The sequence below is a fragment of the Mytilus californianus genome, unplaced genomic scaffold (assembly GCF_021869535.1).
Source record: "Mytilus californianus isolate M0D057914Y unplaced genomic scaffold, xbMytCali1.0.p SCAF_8, whole genome shotgun sequence".
Lineage (NCBI taxonomy): Eukaryota > Metazoa > Mollusca > Bivalvia > Mytilida > Mytilidae > Mytilus > Mytilus californianus.
The window spans coordinates 85,575,321-85,582,713 of record NW_026262734.1 but is presented as its reverse complement, the minus strand read 5'-3'; positions in this window follow the sequence as shown (position 1 = coordinate 85,582,713).

Below are 7,393 nucleotides of genomic sequence, written 5' to 3'. Positions count from 1 at the left end.
GACCCCGAGAAAATTTTGATTGGGCGTTAACTAAAAGAAGGCGGGGCCTAATCCGCGATAAAAAAACGGCTAAATTTAATAAACTTTACATAAATCTTTGAATATGAGGTTAAACGTCAGTCATAAATGCATCATATTTCAATACTTTTATAAACAATTGGGCATCTAAATAAGATCTACTAACAAATGTAGCCTTCCGACGCCGAGATTTATTTGATGACGTCATGAATAATAATGCTGAAAATAGAGTTACCTGCGCTTGGTAAAAACTCCGGGAAAAAAAATGGAAAAAACTGCCTTAACGTAACCGCGTAGGGTTACAGACATCAGTATGGTTAGGGTTACAGACAGGATTAGGATTACAAGCAGTATAAGGATTAGGGTTACTGACAGTATTAAGGTTAGGAGTACAGACAGTATTTGGGTAAGGGTTACAGACATCATAGGGGTTAGGGTTACAGACAGCATCAGAGTAAGGGTTACTGACAGCATTGGGGTTAAGGTTACACACATCATTAGGGTTAGGATTACAAACAGCATAAGGGTTAGGATTACAGACAGCATTAGGGTTAGGTTTAGGATTTCAGTCTGCCTTAGGGTTAGGGTTACAGACATCAGTATGGTTATGGTTACAGACAACATTAGGGTTAGGGTTACAGACAGCACTAGGGTTAGGTTTACAGACAGCATTAGGGTTAGAGTTACAGACAACATTAGGATTAGGGTTACTGACAGCATTAAGGTTAGGATTGCAGACATTATTAGGGTTAGGGTTACAGACATCATAGGGGTTAGGGTGACAGACAGCATCAGAGTTAGGGTTACTGACACCATTGGGGTAACGGTTACAGACATCGTTAGGGTTACGAGTACAATCAGTATGAGGGTTAGGGTTACAAACAGCATTTGAAATAGGGTTATAGACATTATAAGGGTTAGGATTACAGACAGCATTAGGGTAAGGGTTACAAGCAGCATGAGGGTTAGGATTACAGACATCATAAGGGTTAGGATTACAGACAGCATTAGGTTTAGGATTACAGACACCATTAGGGTTAGGGTTACAAGCAGCATTAGGGTTAGGATTACAGTTTGCATTATGGTTAGGTTACATACATCAGTATTGTGAGGGTTACTGACAGCATTAGGGTCACAATTACAAACAGTATCAGGGTTAAAGTTACTGACAGCATGAAGTTTAGGATTACAGACAGTATTAGGATAATATGGCTACAGACGTCATAAGGTTTAGGGTTACAGACAGCATTAAGGTTAGGTTGACAGACAGCATTAGGGTTAGGGCTACAGACAACATTAGGTTTAGGGTGACAGACAGCATCCGAGTTAGGGTTACTGACAGCATTATGAAAAAGGATAACAGTCTCCATTAGGGTAAGGATTACAGACAGAATTAGGATTAGAATTACAGACACCATTAAAGTTCGGTTTACAGACAACATTAGGGTTAAGATAAGAGACAGCATTAGGGTTAGGGTTACAGACAGCATAAGTGTTAGTGTAACAGACTTAATTAGGATTAGAATTACAGACAGCATTAGTGTTAGAATTACAGACAGCATTAGCATTAGGGTGATAGAAATCATTAGGGTTTTGGTTACAGACAGCAAAAGGGTTAGTTTTACAGACAGCATTAGGGTTAGGGTTAAAGACATCATTAGAATAAGGATTACAAACTTCATTAGGGTTAGGGATAAAAACACCATTAGTGTTAGGGTTACAGACAGTATTAAGGTTACGGTTACAGACAGCATTAGGGTTAGTATTACAGACAACATTCAGGTTAGGGTTAGATACAGCATTCGAGTTAGGGTTTCTGACAGCATTAGGGTAAGGAATACAGACAGCATTAGGGTCAGGGTTACAGACAGCATTAGGGTTAGGATTCCAGTTAGCATTAGGGTTAGTGTTACAGACATCATTAGGGTTAGGATTACAGACAGCATTAGGGTTAGGGTTACAGACATCATTAGTGTATGAGTAACAGACAGATTAAGGGCTAGGGTTACAGTCAGCATTAGCGTTTGAATTACAAACGTCATTCGTGTTAAGGTTACAGACTGTACTAGGGTTATGGTTATAGTGAACAGTAGGGTTAGGATTACAGACAGAATTAGTGTAAGGGTGACAGCATTAGGGCGCTAGATTTACAGACAGCATTAGTGTTAGAGTTTATGACAGCATTAGGATTAGGGTAACAGACAGCATTAGGGTAAGGGTTACAGACAGCATTAGTGTTAAGATTTATGACAGCAGTAGTGTAAGGGTTTATGACAGCATTAGTGTTAGGGTTACAGATACCATTAGGTTAGGATAACAGACAACATTAGAGTTACGGTTGCAGACAGCATAACGGTTAGGGTTACAGACACTAAAGTGGTTAGAATTACAGACAGCATTAGGGTTAGAGTTACAGACAGCATTAGGTTTAATGTTTTAGTCTGTATTAGGGTTAAGTTTACAGACAACATTAGGGTTAGGCTTTCAAACACCATTAGAGTTAGGATTAAAATCAGCTTTAGGATTAAGGTTACAGATACCATTTGGATTAGGATCACAGACTCCATTTAGGTAAGGAATACAGACTGGTTAGGGTTAGGAATACAGTCATCAGTTGGGTTAGGGTTAAAGACTTTATTAAGGTTAGGGTTAAAGACACCATTAGGGTTAGGGATACAGACATCATTAGTGTTAGGGTAACAAACAGATTTAGGGTTAGGGTTACAGTCTGCATTTGGGTTAGGGTTACAGTCTGCATTAGGGTTAGTATTATAGCCAGCATAAGGGTTAGGATTACAGACATCATTAGTGTTAGGGATACAGACAGCATAAGGATTAGGGTTACATACAGCGTTAGGGTTAGGGTTACAGACATCATTAGGGTTAGGATTACAGTCAGCATTATGGTAAGTGCTAGGATTACAGACAGCATTAGGGTTAGGATTACAGACGTCATTCGTGTTAGGGTTACAGACTGTACTAGGGTTATAGTTATAGACAACAGTAGAGTTAGGATTACAGACAGAATTAGGGTTAGGGTGACAGCATTAGGGCTTGATTTACAGACAGCATTAGTGTTATGGTTTATTAGAGCATTAAGATTAGGGTTACAGACAGCATTACTGTTAAGGTTTATGACAGCAGTAGTGTAAGGGTTTATGGCAGCATTAGGGTTAGGGTTATAGATACCACTGGGTTAGGATTACAGACAGCATAAAAGTTAGGATTACAGAGAGCATAAGGGTTAGAATTACAGACATCATTAGTGTTAGGGATACAGGCAGCATAAGGGTTAGGGTTACAGACAGCATACGGGTTAGGGTTACAGACAGCATTAAGGTTAGGATTACAGTCAGCATTACGGTAAGTGCTAGGATTACAGACAGCATTAGGGTTAGGATTACAGTCAGCATTAGGGTTAGAATTAAAGACGTCATTCGTGTTAGGGTTACAGACTGTACTAAGGTTATGGTTAGAGACAACAGTAATTTTAGGATTACAGACAGAATTAGGGTTAGGATTACATTCAGCATTAGGGTTAGAATTACAGACGTCATTCGTGTTAAGGTTAAAGACTGTACTAGGGTTATGGTTATAGTGAACAGTACATCAGACAGATTTAGGGTAAGGGTTACAGTCAGCATTTGGGTTAGGGTTACAGTCTGCATTAGGGTTAGTATTACAGCCAGCATAAGGGTTAGGATTACAGACATAATTAGTGTTAGGGATACAGACAGCATAAGGATTAGGGTTACATACAGCATTAGGGTTAGGGTTACAGACATCAGTTGGGTTAGGGTTAAAGACCTCATTAAGGTTAGGGTTAAAGACACCATTAGGGTTAGTGTTACAGTCATCATTAGTGTAAGGATTACAGACAGCATTAGGGTTAAGGTTACAGACATCATTAGTGTCGGAGTAACAGACAAATTTAGGGCTAGGGTTACAGTCAGCATTAGGGTTATGATTACAGACAGCATAACGGTTAGAATTACAGACATCATTAGTGTAAGGGATACCGACAGCATAAGCGTTAGGGTTAATGACAGCATAAAAGTTAGGGTTACAGACAGCATTAAGGTTAGGATTACAGTCAGCACTATGGTAAGTACTAGGATTACACACAGCATTAGGGTTAGGATTACAGTCAGCATTAGGGTTATAATTACAAACGTCATTCGTGTTAAGATTACAGACTGTACTAGGGTTATGGTTATACACAACAGAAGGGTTAGGATTACAGACAGAATTAGGGTTAGGGTGACAACCTTAGGGCTATATTTGCAGACAGCGTTAGTGATTGGGTTTATGACAGCATTAGGGTTAGGGTAACAGACAGCATTAGTGTTAGGGTTTATGACAGCATTAGGGTTAGGGTAACAGACAGCATTAGTGTTAGGGTTTATGACAGCATAAGAGTTAGGATTACAGACAGCTATGAGGGTTAGGGTTACAGACAGCATTATAATTAGGATTACAAACAGCATTAGTGTTAGAATTAATGTCTGCATTAGGGTTACGGTTGTAGCCAGCTTTAGGATAATGGTTACATACACCATTAAGGTTAGGGTTACATACTGCATAAGGGTTTGGGTAAAAGACAGCCTAAGAGTTAGAATGACAGTCAGTATTAGGGTTAGAATTAGAGATCCCATAGGTTAAGGTTACAGACACCATTAGGGTTAATGTTACAGAATGCATTAGGGTAAGGTTTACTGACAGCATTAGGGTTAAGGTTACATACTGCATTAGGGTTAGGTTTACAGACAGCATTATGGTTAGGATTAAGGTATGCATTAGCATAAGGATTACAGACAGCATTATGGTTAGGATTACAGACAGCATTAGTGTTAGTATTACATACACCATTGGTGTTAGGGTTACAGACAGCATTAATGTTAGGGTTACAGATAACATTAGGGTTAGGTTTACAGACAGCATAAGGGTTAGGGTTACAGCCAGCATTAGAGTTAGGGTTACAGACAACATAAAGGCTAGAGTTACAGTCAGCATTATGGTAAGTGCTAGGATTACAGACAGCATTAGGGTTAGGATAACAGTCAGCATAAGGGTTAGAATTACAGACGTTATTCGTGTTAGGGTTACAGACTGTACTTGGGTTATGGTTATAAACAACAGTAGGGTTAGGATTACAGACAGAATTAGGGTTAGGGTGACAGCATTAGGGCTATATTTGCAGACAGCGTTAGTGTTAGGGTTTATGACAATATTAGGGTTAGGGTAACAGACAGCATTAGGGTTAGGGTTATAGACATCATTAGTGTAAAGGTTTATGACAGCAGTAGTGTAAGGGTTTATGACAGCATGAGAGTTAGGGTTACAGATACCATTAGGGTTAGGATTACAGACAGCATTATAGTTAGGATTACAGACAGCATTGGGGTTAGCATTACAGTCAGCATTAGGGTAAGAATTACAGACGTCATTCGTGTTAGGGTTCAATACTGTACTAGGGTTTTAGTTATAAACAACAGTAGGGTTAGGATTACAGACAGAATTAGGGTTAGGGTGACAGCATTAGGGCTAGATTTACAGACAGCATTAGTGTTAGGGTTTATGACTGCATTAGGGTTAGGTTTACAGATACCATAGGGTTAGGATTACAGACAGCATTAGAGTTAGGATTACAGACAGCAATGAGGGTTAGGGTTACAGACAGCATTAAGGTTAGAGTTACAGACAGCATTAGGTTTAATGTTATAGTCTGTATTAGGGTTAGGTTTACAGACACCAGTGGGGTTAGGCTTTCAACCAGCATTAGAGTTAGGATTAAAGTCAGCTTTAGGATTAGGGTTACATATACCATTTGGGATAGGATCACAGAGTCCATTCAGGGTATGGAATACAGTCATCAGTTGAGTTAGGGTTAAAGACACCATTAAGGTTAGGGTTAAAGAAACCGTTAGGGTTAGAGTTACAGTCTGAATTAGGGTTAGAGTAAGAGACAGCATTAGGGTAAGGGTTTAAGACAGAATAATGGTTAGGGTTACAGACAGCATTAGGGTTAGAGTGACAGACAGCATTAGGGTCAAGGTTGCAGACAGCATTAGGGTCAAGGTTGCAGACAGCATTAGGGTTAGGATTAAAGACAGCATTAGGTTACGGTTACAGACAGTGTAACAATTAGGATTACAGACACCATCAGGGGAGGAATACAGACAGCTTTCGGGTAAGGATTGCAGACAGCATTAGGGTTAGGATTAGAGACAACATAAGGTTAAGGGTTACATACAACATTAAGGTTAGGGTTACAGACAGCATTAGGGTTAGGATAACCGACTGCATTAGGGTTAGGGTTACAGGCGCCATTAGGTTTAGGGTGAGATACAGCATAACGTTTAAAGTTACAGACAGCTTAAGGGTTAGGATGACAGTTAGCATTAAGGTTAAAATTACAGACACCATTAGGGTTAAGGTTACAGACATCATTAGTGTTAGGGTAACAGACCGATTTAGGTTTAGGATTACAGACATCATTAGTGTTAGAGTTACAGACAGCTATGAGGGTTAGGGTTACAGACAGCATTAGAATTAGGATTACAAACAGCATTAGTGTTTGAATTAATGTCTGCATTAGGGTTACGGTTGTAGCCAGCTTTAGGATAATGATACTAACAACATTAGGGTTACGATAACAGTCAGCATTATGGTTAGTGTTAGGATTACAGACTGCATTAGGGTTAGGATTACAGTCAGTATTAGTGTGAGGGTACAGACAGCATATGGTTTAGGATTACGGACATCATAAGTGTGAGGTTTACGGACAGCATAAGGATTAGGGTTACAGACAGATTTAGGGTTTGGGTTACAGTCAGCATTAGAGTTAGGGTTACAGTCTGCATTAGGGTTAGGATTACAGATAGCATAAGGGTTAGGATTACAGACAGCATTAGTGTGAGGGGTACAGACAGCATAAGGGTTAGTGTTACATACAGCATAAGGGTTAGGGTTAAAGACAGCATTAGGGTTAGGATAACAGACATCATTAGGGTTAGGATTACAGACAGCATTAGGGTTAGAGTCACAAAGAGCATTAGGGTCAAGGTTCCAGACAGCATTAGGGTTAGGATTACAGACAGCATTAGGTTAGGGTTACAGACAGTGTAAGAATTAGGATTACAGATACCATCAGGGAAGGAATACGGACAGCTTTCGGGTTAGGATTACAGACATCTTAAGGGATAGGTTTGCAGACAGCATTATGATTAGGATTGCAGACAGCATTAGGGTTAGGATTACAGACAACATAAGGTTAAGGGTTACAAACAACATTAAGGTTAGGGTTACAGACAGCATTCGGGTGAGGGTAACAGTCTGTACTAGGGTTAGGAATACAAACAGCATTAGGGTTAGG